The following is a 14762-nucleotide window of genomic DNA, read 5'->3' as shown; positions in this document are numbered from 1 at the left end:
ACAGACTCAGTGTTGTTTGGCACACATTCTTTATGATTTATTCTCTGTTCTACTTCTGGCCTCTGAGAAAGTTTAAGCACACACTGTTTCCTTTTTCTTTCTGGCCAGGTAAGCAACCAATGATGATAACGTGGACATACTGGCGATACCATCCAGCAGCTCTTTGGGTTTGCATACGTGAGCTGCTTACTGGCCTTCTCTTACATTTTTTGTATTTAATTTGCCATACACACTAGTGAGAGGATTTGAAGTCAATGTATGCTGTGTTTATAGGCTGTGGTTATTGACGTGTATTTAAATTAAACAGCACGGACCAGCAGGCCATTTGCAATGAGCGGGCCTTGCTAGGGAAGCTTTGAAGTGTATAGTGAAAGCTCCCTGTTGGTCCCTAGTTATAAAGTGGTCTGTTCGATAGGGGTCAGATCTTGTAGTGTTTATGAAAATTAAAAACAAACAAACTTTTATCAAAAATAAAAATATTTTAAAAACAAAATAAATTAAAAAATATATAAATATGTTAAAAATTCAAATACAAATATATTCAATATTTTGTTTAAAGCAATAAGCATATTATAATGTTAAATACATATAACAAAGACCTACAAATATTACTTGAAATATTTTGTATTAAAAATTATTGAAAAACAAAAACATTAATTATTACATAAATTCACTTTTTATTTACTACCCTATAACACCACACAATTCACAACCCACATCTAAATTAAAACTATATGTATTTCCTCAACTAACATAATTACTTAGCAATTAAAAAAATATTATTAATTTAGAAACAATTTAACACTTATAAAATGTATTTTCCTTCCCACACTTTGCCCCTACAATCCCCACAACCCACAGCTACAATTTAACTGTAAAATAAGTAATTACATAATTAAAACTTATTTTCAATTAAAAAACGAATAGTATTTAACAACTAATTATAAAATAAGTAAAATTAATTTAATCCCCACACTGCACCCCTATAACAATATAACACCCACACACAAAATATAAACAAATACCATAATTAAATTTTACTTAATTAATTAATATTAATGATCAACTTAGGGCGTGGCTAAGGAGCCGATAATGGCGGACGAGTGAGCTCGGAGTTCTGCACCGGCCCGCCACTTCGCAGCTAAATTTATAGGCACTCGAGCCCAGAGACTGTTCCGTGGCTGTTCTGGCGGTGCTGGGAGTCGGGGGCTGACTCCGGCGCCTGCATTGGCTTCCGCGTGCAGGAGAGAGTGCCCGAGATCCTGACGGCGGCTGAAACCAGGAAACCTCAAAATGGAGGCCTGGGAATGATCGGTGCCCGGGCGCTGCTGGACTTGTTCCTTGCTCTGCGGTTACCCATTTTCCAACTGAGCTGAGCCACGGAGCATTGTGCCCATTCAAGAAAGGGCCCAGTGGCACATTTCAACGGTGTTGCCATTTCCCTGAATGAGGTGATCGTCATGAGCACGGCCCCTGGAGGTGAGGTGCGGGGCGGGGCATGTGTTCGGAGCCTCAGTCGGGGCTCGGGGAATTGGAGAGTGGGCCCTGCCATTGGCCTCAAAAGATAAAGAATGCCCGTTGCCCCTGTTGGCCGTGTTGTGGTGTAGGGGCGCCCAGGCCTGTGTGCGGCAGTCCGAGGTTCCCCGCTGGAGCCTGAGGATTTGGGTGAGAGTGCGGCCTCCCTGAGGGTGACTGTAGCCTGGGGGGGCTCTCCCTGGAAGTGGGCCTGAACCCTGCATTGCTTTATTGGTGGGCCCTGGGGGTGACCTGTAGAGGATCAACTGCGACCATCTCGATAGACTGCTCACGCTCTGGAGCGCAGGCCTCCTACCTGTGCAACCTGCCGGGCATTGTCCAGTGGAGTGATTGGCCTCCCGGGAGAGAGTGGAGGCCCCACAGGGGGAGCACCCCGAATTGTGACACGAATGGCAGTGGGCACTGCGCCAACCAGAGATAGTGTGAGGTCGGTCCCAAACATTAGTGAGAGTGTGGGCTGGTCAGAGAATCGGCCACCGGGGAGATGCGGTGTCGCACAGGCAGTTGGACCTACATAGGAGTGACTGTTTTAGTGATGGGAGTGTCGAGGCCCTCCAGAGTGCTGTAGGCCTGCACCTTACTGCATGTGGCGGAACCACGAGGCCGGTTTCCAAGTTGCCTTCCTTTCCGGCACGTTCCAACAGCCAGGGAGCTGTCTGGGGCCATGGGCAAACCTCGAGGCCGGCAGGCTGGGGCCACACCTGACCTAGAAGACAGTGCCCAGCAGCAATCACAGATGGCTCCGGAGGACCCAGTACAGCAGCAGCTGGGCAAAATACTGGAGGCTTTGCAGACACGAACGCTACCCTGCATCAGGACATTAGTACGGTGGCGGTAGGGCTTGGCCTAATGCGAGAGGAACACAAGAAGCTCTCCAAGAGGGTGAAGGAAACCAAGTCCACTATCACAGCGATAGCCCCCGCCCAAAAGGCCCTGGAGCAGCAGGTGGGAGCCCTCACAGACAGGGTGGGTGTGCTGGAATGGAGGGACGAAGATGCGGAGGGATGTAACAGGCGGAGCAACATTCGTGTCCTGGGCCTGCCGGAGGGAGTTGAGAGCGGCGACATGGTGTCCTACTAGGAAAAGTGGCCCACAGAGTCCCGGCCAGGCACCCGGCGCCGGGGCATCCCCCGCAGCCGGTGGTGGCACGTTTGCTCTATTCCAGGGACAGGGATATGCTCGTGCAGAAGGCACGCTCAGAGGGCCCCTATGTTGTTAATAACAGTAAAGTCTCGCTCTTCCCGTATTACACTTTGGAAGTGCAGAGGAAGCGGGCCTCGTTTCTGGAGGTCAAGAAAGTACTGAGGGAGGAGAGCCTCCATTACTCTCTGATGTTCCCAGCCCGGTTGCGGGTCACCTTGGATGGCAACACTCAGTTTTGTGGTAGCCCGAATGAGGCCTGGGACTGGATCGAGGCATATAAGATCGGGGCCCGCAGGCCCTAAATCTGAGCTGAGGAAAGCGTCAAAACTCAGAAAGCGCTCCAGAAGACGCTCCCGCAGAGGGACCCCTGAGAAACTGACCTCATCGCAAATTGAGAAGGAGAGGACTGAAGCCCTACAGGCGGTGGCGGTGCTCATGCAGGGCAGGAGCCCCTCCCCGGAGGCGGAGGGCCGCTCTTTGAGGGACATAAGGGATATCGACTCTGACAGCTCCCGCAGTGACAGGGTAAAGTTGCCGGTGCTGACTCCAGGGACGGCTGATGAAGTCATCTGAAGGTGCTTGGGCTTCGGGGTGGTCCTGACCCCTGGTGTGTTGCTGACCTGTTAGTAGCAGATTCTGGTCTTGAGCTGACAAGTCCTTGTGGGACCGGCGCACTCCAGACGGTTTGTGCGTTAGAACTATGTCTCTTGTTGTCCACCCCCCCTTGGGTGCCTTAGTGGGGTAGGGCCTCAATAAGGGCTATGTTTCAACTGGGCAACTGACCATTGTCAGGCTGCCCTGGGGTCGGGGAGTTGTTCAACATGGATGTTTGCTTGTTGATATTTTTTGTTTGGTTACTTGCAGAGGAGGGCGATCGGGCATGCACAAAAGGGAGGGCAGGGGAGGGGTCCCCCTTAGGTTTTCCTGGGGTTGATTCCTGTAGCAATGGCAGCAGGTTCCTCACTTGGAACATCCGAGGCATGGGAACAATGGCCAAACGACACAACATTTACTCTTACCTGCGGTGCAGGGACGTGCACATTGCATTCCTCCAGGAGACACATCTTACTGGGGAGGAGGCCGGGAAGTTAAAAAGGAGGTGGGAGACTGATTTTCATGACCACCTTCGCAGCCTTCACAAGGGGGGTGTTAATCTGGGTAAAGCCTGGGATCCCCTTCCTTCTGGAACATTCATGGCTTGACACAGAGGGCCGGTATGTCCTGCTCACGGGGAGATTAGTGGGGCAGGAGGTGATGCTAGGCAATGTATACGCACCTAACCAGGACCAAGTCAGCTTCCTGGAGTCTTTCTCCGCCTCCCTAGCTCATTGCTTGACGGGTTCACTAATCCTGGGCGCGACTCCAACCGTGTGGCAGATGTGGCTGTTGAACATTTGCACCCTCCTCTACCACGAGCTCAACCATATCATACAGCATTGGGTTTCCGAACCTGGATATCCCACTGGGGCCTTGAAAACACCTGGAGGCTGCAGCACGCAGGGAGACAGGGAATTCTCCTTCTTTTCGCCGGTCCACCAGGTCCACATTAGGCTCTATGCATCCCTCTGTTCCCTGGCCTATAATCATTCCATTTCCCATTCTGAATACTTGGGACGGACTCTGTCGGACAATAGCCCACTACTCATGTTACACCACCCACCAGGGCAGCGTCCTCCGATCCCTACATGGAAACTGAATCTGTTGTTGCTTGATGATGCCGCCTTTCGGTCCTCCTTGCTCGCACTGGTCGAAGCATACTTCCCTCTCAATGCCAACACAGCTTCTTCTCCCCAGGTGGAGTGGGAAGCTTTTAAGGTAGTTGTACAGGGCCACTGCATGGCTCAGGCATATGGGGCTCACAGGGAGATTAGGCGGGAACTCCTAGATCTGGAGGGGACCATCCGAAGACTAGATAATTTACAGGGTACAAATGATGCAGCCCGGGTGTCCTTACAGGAAGCACAGGCGCGATAAAAATGACTCGCTGGGCAGGCTAAGGTGCTACAATTATAAGAACTACTTAGATAGGGTGCAAAGGGAGGAAGGGAGGATGGGTCGATTGTTAGCTCGATTAATTAAACCTGAGCTGTGGGGAGCACCTATTACGCGGCTTGGTTCGGACTTGGGGACGTGTTGCACGACCCAGACACAATTAAGAACTCCTTCTTAATGTTTTATGAGTGGTTGTACGAAGCCCCGACTGCATCCCCCTTGCCAGATATTAAACACTTTCTGGGTCCTCTGAAACTTTGTACGTTGGAGGCGGATGCATGGGAGGACCTGGGGGATCCGATCACCCTGTAGTAAGTCAAGGCTGCCATAGCGACGCTAGCACCTGGTAAGATGCCCGGACCTGATGGCTTCCCAGCCGAGTTCTATCAGCAGTTTTCTTACAATCTGGCCCCACATCTGGTGGCGTTGTTCGCGGAGGCATATGTAGGAGGGGGGGTTTGCCTGACTCCACAGAGACGGCGTTTGTAATCCTGCTCACTAAGTCCAAGAAGCCAGATGCGGGGGTGAGGGATTATCGGCCTCTCTCCATGCTCAACCTAGACTTCAAGATGTTGAGCAAAGTGTTGGTGGGCAGAATGCTCCCACGTAGGAGGTCCCTGATTCACTTGGACCAAAATGGGTTTATCCCCTCTCGTAGTACCTTTTATAATCTCTGCAGGTTCTACTCCGTATTATATCATGCGGACGCTCCAGCCCTCTGGCAGGCGGCGGTTTTGTCTGTCGACTTGGAGAAGGCGTTCGACACGGTGAGCTGAGAGTACCTCTTTGAGGTGATGCTATGCATGGGTCTGGGAGATGATTGGGTACGGTGGGTACGGCTTCTTTATGCCTCACCCACCACAAGAGTCAAGACTGGTTGAACTATATCCAGGCTGCATAGGATTTCTCTGGATACCGGCAGGGATGTCCCCTTTCCCCACTCCTATTTGCTCTGGCCGTTGAACCGCTAGCGGAACGGTTTCTCCTCGGAGGGAGGGGGTTGGGACTGACCTTGGGCAGGCGACGACACCACATTTCTCTATATGCGGATGATTTGTTGTTATACCTTGCAGAGGCAGTTGGGGGAGCTGCTGAGGCTCTACTTATCCTTGAAGACTTCGCTCTGCTCTCAGGCCTTAAGGTTAATAAGTCCAAGACATATTTATTCCCTATACCTGGACCTTTGCCCAGACCTGAGGCTCTGCCGGTTGACACTCTTTGGGCACAGCACACCTTTAAATACCTGGTCATACATGTTTTTCATGACCTAGATGATCTAAAAGACGGGAGATTGGAAAGGGTGCTGCGCTCCCTTCGATCCTGATTTCTGGTGCACGTTACAACTACCCATCATGGCCCGGATCACACTGTCCAAAATGTTTATGCTGCCTCGGCTGTTGTACTTTTTTGTGAATCTCCCGGTTTTAATGCCGAAAAGCCGGTTTCGCCCTCTGCATGCACTCCTGTGGGATCTGGTCTGGTTTGATTGACGTCCGAGGGTATCCCTGAAAACTCTACAGTGCCCTATGTCAGAGGGAGGACTAGGGGTGCCAAATTTTGAATTTTATATGGTGGCCGCCCAATTACCATGGTTAGCGCAGTGGGTGGAGGGCGTGAATAAGGAGGCCTGGTGGACCCAACATCCAGTTCAGGGCTCATTATGGCAAATCTACTGCTACCAACTAGGCCCACCCCTTGTTGCTCCTTGCTGCAGCGTACTGCCCTCCAGGCGTGGCGCAGATGTCACAAAGGAAAGCAACAACCCGCAAAGTATTCTCCTTTGCTGCCTTTGGTGGGACTGCCGCATTGGGACCCTCAATCTATGTTTACGAGTGCCCAACTGGCCAGATGGTCGGAGGCCGTACTGGACAATGTTGGGGACTGCTATCTAGATAAGGCATTGATTCCTTTCGCGGATCTGGTGGACGGAAGTGGGCTCCACCCGGGTCAGTTTCTGCAATACGAGGCATTGACATGCACTTTTGCGCATTTATGGGGCTCTGGACACACATCTGGTTCTCCACGCCCTATTCACTCTTGGCACCGCGAGTCACTTGGGGAGATGGCTTTATGCTGCATTAGTAGAGGCTTACGTTGGCCCCTTAGATAGTTTGAGGGAACACTGGGACAGGATCGGGGGTAGGGTCCTAACCGACTCTGAGTGGCGTAAGGCTTTACAGTACCCAAAAAGGGTCTCTCGGAATACCCATCTGAAATATATCCAATTCAATTATATACATATGACCTATATGACACCCCATCGGCTTAACGTGACGTATGGGAGGGAGGTGCGACGATGTCCCAGATGTGCCCACCCGGAAGCTGACTTTGCCCATATCACTTGGGGTTACCAATGGGTGCGTCATTTCTGGGAGGCAGTGTTGGGTAAGATCAAAGACATCCTGGGACGGGAGTTGGCTCTAACGATTCAGACGTGCCTGTGGGGTCTGTTCCCTTGGCCACCTAGGCGGAAAGTCGGGAATCGGCTGATAGATCTTGCACTGGGCCTCCCGAAGCACAGGATAGTGATGGAATGGAAATCCTCAACAGAACCACAGGTTGCAGCCTGGGACAGGGATGTAATTGCATGGGCGGGGGCACAGGGTAGAGTATTGGCATGGCAGGAGGCCAAGGCTACAACGCAGCACCCAATTGCAGAGCAGTGGAGAGCGGCAATGGCCGATTGGGAGAAGCAGGCGGGCTCTAGCAGTGAGGGGAGTAAATCTGATTATGAACCACAAACAGGTGCAATAGTACAGTTCGCTCCCATGAGATCCCCTGTGGCACCAGGGGTTTGAGTTACGGGGAGGAGGCGCATGGGCATACTACGTTGTCGGGTGTGTTTGCTGGGTGCAGAGGGGATGCCAGTTGGGGGGGGTGCCCTCCCGGAACCGCTCGTGGGTTGTTTAAGCTGTCATTTCCATTGAACAGTACTGATTCGACATGTTCACACCACTCCTCTGCACAAGTTACTTGTTTTTTTTTTTTCTTTAGTCTTTCCTTTCCTTGGTTCGAACATTGTTATGGGCGTGACCATGTTTTTAAGTATATATTCATATGATGGACCAGTGTTGGAGGACTGCCCTTACAATTGTTGTAATATAACTGTATTAGTGGAGCTGGTACTGGCGAAAGTAGTCGAACACTGATGATGTGAATTGTTTTGTTTCTTTTCTTTTCTCCTTTTCTACTTTTTGTATTTAGTGTGGCGAACTATATAAAATGGCAATAAAAATATTTTTAAAAATAAAAATATTAATGATCAACTAATTTTTAATTACTTAAACAAAAATTAGTTCCCATCCACCCCTATAAACCCCACAATTCACACCTAAAATTAATTCCACACATTCCATATTTAATTTTCAAATAATTAATTAACAATAATTTACAACTAATTACTAATTAATTAAACATAAATTACTTCCTACCCTTTACACTTAAACCCCACAAACCGCACCTTAAATTTATTACACAATTTTCATAATTAATTTTCTATCACATAATTAATATTAATTAAGAACTAATGATTAATTAATTAAATATAAATTACTTCCCACCCTTTACCCCATAGACCCTACAACCCACACCTAAAGAAAATCACACAATTACCATAATTAATTATCAACTAGTTAGTTAATATGAATTAACAACTAATTATTAATTACTTAAACATAAATTACTTCCCACCCTTTACTCCTATAATCCCCACAACTGCAGCTAAAATTAATAAAACAATGTCCATAATTAATTTTCAATCAAATAATTAATATTAATTAAGAACTAATTAATAATTAAATAAAAATAAATTACTTCCCACCCTTTACCCCATAGACCCCACAACCCACACCTAAACAAGATCACACAATTACCATAATTAATTATCCATTAGTTAGTTAATATGAATTAACAACTAGTTATTAATTAATAAAACATAAATTACTTCCCACCCTTTACTCCTATAAACCCCACAACCCGCACCTATAATTAATAAAACTATTTCCACAATCAATGAATTAATATAAATTAACAACTGATTTTTATTCATCAAAAATAAATTACTTCCCTCCCTTTACCCCTATAAACCCCACAACCCGCTTCTAAAAAAAAATCACACAATTACCATAATTAATTATCAATTAATTAACAACCAATTAATAAGTAATTACAAATAAATTACTTTCCACAATTAACGCTATACAATTTAAATTAAATAAATAAAAAATAATCATTAATTTATTATAATTAAATTACTTCTCATCCTATTCCCCTCTAAACCCACAACCCGCTACATGACTAAAAAATGCAAAGTTTAATTAAAATAAAATTCATAACTACTTACAAATTCACACATATATTAAAAAACATAAACAATACTTATACAAAGAAAATACATCACATGCATTTAAAATATAAACTAAAATACATAACACTAAATAAAAAATCGATATTTTAAACATCTATATTTTTGCAAACAATATTAATGAATTCTATATTTAAAAAAATTATATTTCTTACCTTAAATTTGATATCCTTGACCATGGTATTCTTGCTGTCGATATTTCTGAATCACGATATTTCCAGCTCGATATTTGTTTAAGTCGACATTTCCAACTCAATATTCTGTCTCAGCACCAACCCATACATCTTCAATTGCTCTAACGCATCGGTTATCCTACCCCTAACTCACATCATAAACCTTAACCATTGCCTAAATGTATCAATAATATTTAATAAATCATTTTAATACCCAAAAGCACATTTTCATTTAAAATAACCCAGTTCTGCGTGCAGGGAAGCCAAGCTCCAATTGCAACGGCACTCACCAGTCCCCCAGGGCAATGTGCACTCAACAGCCCCCCTGGGGCCGAAATAGGCACCCACTCACCTTCATTTAAAAAAAATACTTTGGGGCATATTCACAAGGAGTTATCGCCGCGTTAGCAGCCTTTTTCTGCTGCTAATGTGGCGATAATTTTATCGATCTATTACCAAGCAGTCGCTAACAGCCGTTAGAGACAGTTTTTAGGCAAAAGCGTCCGTTGTAAAGATCGCCACTTCTGTTAGCGATAATTATATGCAGGAGAGGTGTTCCCGTGCAAAAACGGCCGCAAACCCCACTACTCCATATTCACAAGGGGATCTAAAACAACTGTCTATAACTGCAGTTAGAGCCAGTTACTTAAGACCAGAAAATACCTGGTCTTAAAAATGGGGATGACACTTGGGGCCTCATCTCAGCAGGTTTTGGTGCTGGACAGCGCTGCAAGCAATGTTGCAGCGCTTCCCTGCGACAAAACTACAGTGCAGGAATGCGCACCATCAATAAGATAGTCTGCATTCCTGGGCCCTAGCCATGAAAAGTGTTGCAGCGCTGCGACAAGACAGCATTGCAACACTACTCACTACGCCCTTCTTGCGCCAGCATGGTTGCGCTGTATTCACTGGACAGCGCTCCATGATGCAAGTAGTGACAGATACATCAGGAATCCTGATGTATCTCTCTGCGCTAAAGTCACACATTGCTGCAGTCATGTCACAACCATGACGCAACTCCATCAATGCATGGGGCCAGCCTATTCCTGCGGCACTGCATCACTCTCACGCCTGCCATCAGGCAGGCGGCAGGTACTGACGCAGTGCCGTTCCTGAGGGGTGCCCGAATGTCGGCGACGTTGGAGATCCATCGGTGATGGTTGTGCGCTGTGGTGTCATCGTTTGGAAGCATTGATGGAGTGTTGGTGCGGAGGGAGTTGACGAGACGTTCTTCGGTGGCCTTGATCCAGCTGCGAGGGGGTGCAATGTGGCGGTGGCATCCAGGGAGCAAGGTGAAGGTGTGATGTTACCAATGATGGTCGGTCCAGGAGAGTCCGGTGTTGTGGCTGTAGTTGAAGTACCCGCTGGTGGAGGTGACGTGCTCGACCGTGTGTCCTGCTATGTGGCTTGTTGTCCTGGTCACTGGGGTTGTCCAGGTGGAACATGAGTTCACAGAGTAGGATGTTGTCGGTGGATGGGAGACCCTGGGTGTGCAATGAGGTCTACATTAGTATTGGAGAATTGGGGGGCCATGGCCCCAGGATTTGCTTGGGCTTGGTCTGGATCTGGGAGTTGAGGTGGTCCATGGTCACCCTTGGGTCATTAGAGTGCGGGGTCAGTCGGAGTATGCTGCTGTAGGTGATGGCAATGCCTCCTCCTTGATGCTCGGGGTGCTCCTTGCGGGTGATAATGCAGCCGTCAGCGATGGCGATGTCCGGTCCGGAGCAAAGGTTGGTCCTGGCAGGCGAGGTGGTGTCTAGGATTGATGGCGAGTAGGGTGCTGGCGTCGTAGCGGTGGAGTGTCCAAGAGGAAGGCTCCTTGGTGCAGTCCTTCCCATCCTCCCACCCCCTGAGGATACATAGCATGATTACATCAGTCAGTTATCCCTTGTTTTTCCCTTTTGAATCAGTTTTTTGGCTTCTCTGAGGCCGCGCCACCCACTTCCCACTGCTGCTGCCCCTGCGGCCACGCCCACTGTCCTCGCCTGTTCCCGCCTCACAGCTGATCGTTCCTCCCCTACTAAACGGCAGCCGCTGTGCAGGCGCACCGCTAGCACGCCAAAGGCGCGCCTAAGGCAAGCCCGTCTGCACCCGCCCGCAACCCGAACACGACCAGCACCATGAACCCTGGATCTCAAACCCCCCATTGCTACGGCACAGCCACCCTCCACGTACTCAACCCCGGGAAACTCAGAGACTGCCAACAGGTTTCACCAAACATGACCCACAACCAGTACTCCTGCCTGCACGGCCGCCAGACCTTAACAACCACCGCGGCCTCCAACACAGCCGACGTCAGCACCGGCGAAACCCTAAGATGCATCCTCCTCAACCTGCGCTCCATGCACAAACACCCCATGGCCCTACTCGCCGCCACAGATGACATCCGCACCCTCCTGGACCAAGGCCACTTTGCAGGCCTCATCATACTCGACCTTTCAGCGGGCTTTGACACCAGGGCCTCACCCTCCACACCATACGGCCAGTCCAACATCATCGGCCTGTGATGCAGGGAGACGGCACACAGCGTTGTAATCCCCTTTGTGCATCCCGGTGTAGTGGTGGATCATAGTATGCGATGCGGACCTCACTACGTTGATGCGCAGGAGCACCTCTACCATTAACAGCTCCAAGTGTCGCAAGGCGGTCTTCTCACACAAGTCAGCAACGTGTCTCCATGCGACCTGCCAGACTTCACCACCAGGTACGGGCAATCGTTGCGCCTCAATGTCTACCGCCATGGCTCATCAACTCTAAAGCTTCTCCACATCCCACCCCAGGCTCCAGATGATGGTCCAGCAAGGCAGCCAGGCTCCAGACGCAGGTTCAGCGAGGCATCCAGGCTGCAGGCGTAGGTCCAGCGAGGCATCCAGACTCCAAGTGCAGGTCCAGCAAGGCATCCAGGCTCCAGATGCAGGTCCAGCGAGCATCCAAGCTCCAGACGCAGGTCCAGCAAGGCATCCAGGGTCCAGGCGCAGGTCCAGCGAGGCATTCAGGCTCCAGGAGCAGGTCCAGCGAGGCATCCAGGCTCCAGGCGCAGGTCCAGCGAGGCATCACGGCTCTCATCCTGGTCATCCTGGATGTTGGCTGGCTTGCAGGGGTTGCTGATGTGTGCTGCTGTTGGCCCTGGCTGCTCCATCCTGCATTTTATTGTTTTTTATACCTATTTTATATTGGAGATTGACTGATAGGCTATTTTTTGCATTAGAGGCAAAAAAAACTCACGTTGGGCTGACTAACGTGAGGTTTTTTTTACGCTAATGGGCCTATTGGTAGTTATCGCCCACTAACGCTGGATTTCCTATTGCACATCACACTGATGTTAGCGGCAGTTTTCACTGCTGTTCCCTGATACTATTGCCATGTAGCGATGGCTTGTTAATACACCACTAACATGGCGATAATTTTCAGGGGTAGGCGGCGATAAAAAACACTGCTGCTAACTGCCATTTGCGATAGGTATCGCTGGTCCTTGAGAATATCCCCCTTTGTGTTTCCATTGATTAGCATTGCACGCCATACTTTATAATTTGATTAGTGTGGCATGCCATGCTTTACCTTAAAATATGTCAGCCGCCCGCATTTCTTTGGTTCTGCACAGCGCGACTCGCCCACCTCAATTTCGAATTTACTTTTTTTATTTTTATTCTGTGTGTGTGTTGCATGATGTAGAGCATTTTTGCAGGAAGTGCACCTCACACCTTGGTCACAAGCAGAGGGTTGAGTCCCAGACTCCCTGCTTCCGACTCTGCTTCACACATAAAGGCAGTTTATTTAGGGTCATGGTGAGTGCACTGTCCACACACGCTTGGTTCGTCTGCTCTTATCTGTGAGATAAACAAGCAGGATATGCGCGCTAAGATGAGCTTGGTCCGCTCTCAGGGAAGACGGTGCCACGTGAGTCAGAGGGAAGCGCCAGGCAGTGAGTGCCCGCTGTTTTCTATTTTCATTTCAAGTCCTGATGTGTGGGGCATGGCTTTGATAGTCCGTGGCAATCTGTGCCTGTCTGCTGCTGCAATGCTGAGCATGTGTCTCCCCCTCCCTCCCAGGCATCCCTGGAATGCCAGCTCAGGGATGACGTGCAGGGGCAGGCTGGAGTGGAGTGGTAGTAGCCACATATTGTTTCTCTGTGTTTACAAATGGCCCTTTCAGAAATGCAGACTTTTCCTGGCACCTCCGCTGGGTTGTACATTTCTTCCACTCTACTGGGGCCAGTGATCTTTGCCATTAACCTGCCTATTGGCAGTGAAAGTAATGGAAAGAGAGACATGCTTCTTGGAGGAGTAAACTGCCCTACCAGACCCCTGCACTCCTTAGCCTCTTCATTCCCTTCCCTTTTCCAATGAATAATTGTCTCTACCGCTCTAACTCTGTAACTGGTGCCTGGTCTTCTCTGTCTGCTTTGTTGACTCTGTTTCAGGTTTCTCTAGGGATTATTTGTTTCTATGGGATAGTTTTGAATACTGGCCATCTGTGAGCATTTTCCAAGCAGTCATTGTTCAATGCATTCGTCCAGTTAACACTGCCTCTAATCTACATACTCCTCTAATGAGCAGAGCAGGATGGCACTAGTGCACCATTGTTAAAATTGTGAGCACTTCCGTGCACTGTGCAACCCACTGGGGATCAGTGAAACACTCATTTAAAACTGCATCATCTGTACATTCCTTGCTCTTACCAAACGGCTCCTGCTTCTCAGCAGTCCACAAACCTAACCTGTGCTCTCATCAAAATATTCGTTGTAACCAGCTTCTGCCTTAAAAGATATCCTTGCTATGAGTATTTAACCACACCTAGTGAGCTGGATCGAAAAAACTTTGCCAAGATGGAGCACGGCCACGATGTTGGACGCTTGCAAGACAGAAAACACTCGAGTGTTGCAGATTAACTTCATTTTCAAAAGCCCCTTCACTTACAGCTTCACTGGGCTGGCTTCGTTTTGAGAAAGTCTAAAATAATCTTTTTTATTACCCGGCTGCACAGATTTTTTAGCTAATTTTTTTTATCAAAAAATAAATCCATAACACACATTTTTAGGTTTTTTAACATTGTCCTTTTGCTTTTAGTTTTTGTAGCAGAAGCCATACCTGTTTCCTTCAGGTATCAGATTGTAAATGTAAAACTAATACTTGTGATTTATAGCGCTTAGAAATGTTTCAACGACGTATAAAGCGCTATCAGAAACTTTTATCAAAAGAACAAGCTGATGTATGCAACTTTGTGCTTTGAGGACAGCACATTGTGCGCATATTTTAGTTCAGATTGCAGCTTCTCAGTAGTGCATAATGGGTTGGTGTATGTTCTGTGCCCTCAGTGCATGTATTTAAGACCCTGACGGCATGCAAAAGCAGCTCCTTGATGATTGGCACTTTTTGTACATATTGCATCACTGAATGAATGCGTCTGAAGAAACACTGAGGGGCCGATTCCGATCCGGGTCGGAAGGGCACCGAACGTGATCCGGCCGAAAAAACTACGAGCCGTATGTGTGTTTTCCGCCCGACTCGTACAGCTGTACGAGCGGGCAAGTACGATGCGAGCTATGTAAAATTCAC

Source organism: Triturus cristatus, chromosome 3_2, assembly GCF_964204655.1.
Source record: "Triturus cristatus chromosome 3_2, aTriCri1.1, whole genome shotgun sequence".
Classification (NCBI taxonomy): domain Eukaryota; kingdom Metazoa; phylum Chordata; class Amphibia; order Caudata; family Salamandridae; genus Triturus; species Triturus cristatus.
This window is presented reverse-complemented; position numbering follows the sequence as displayed.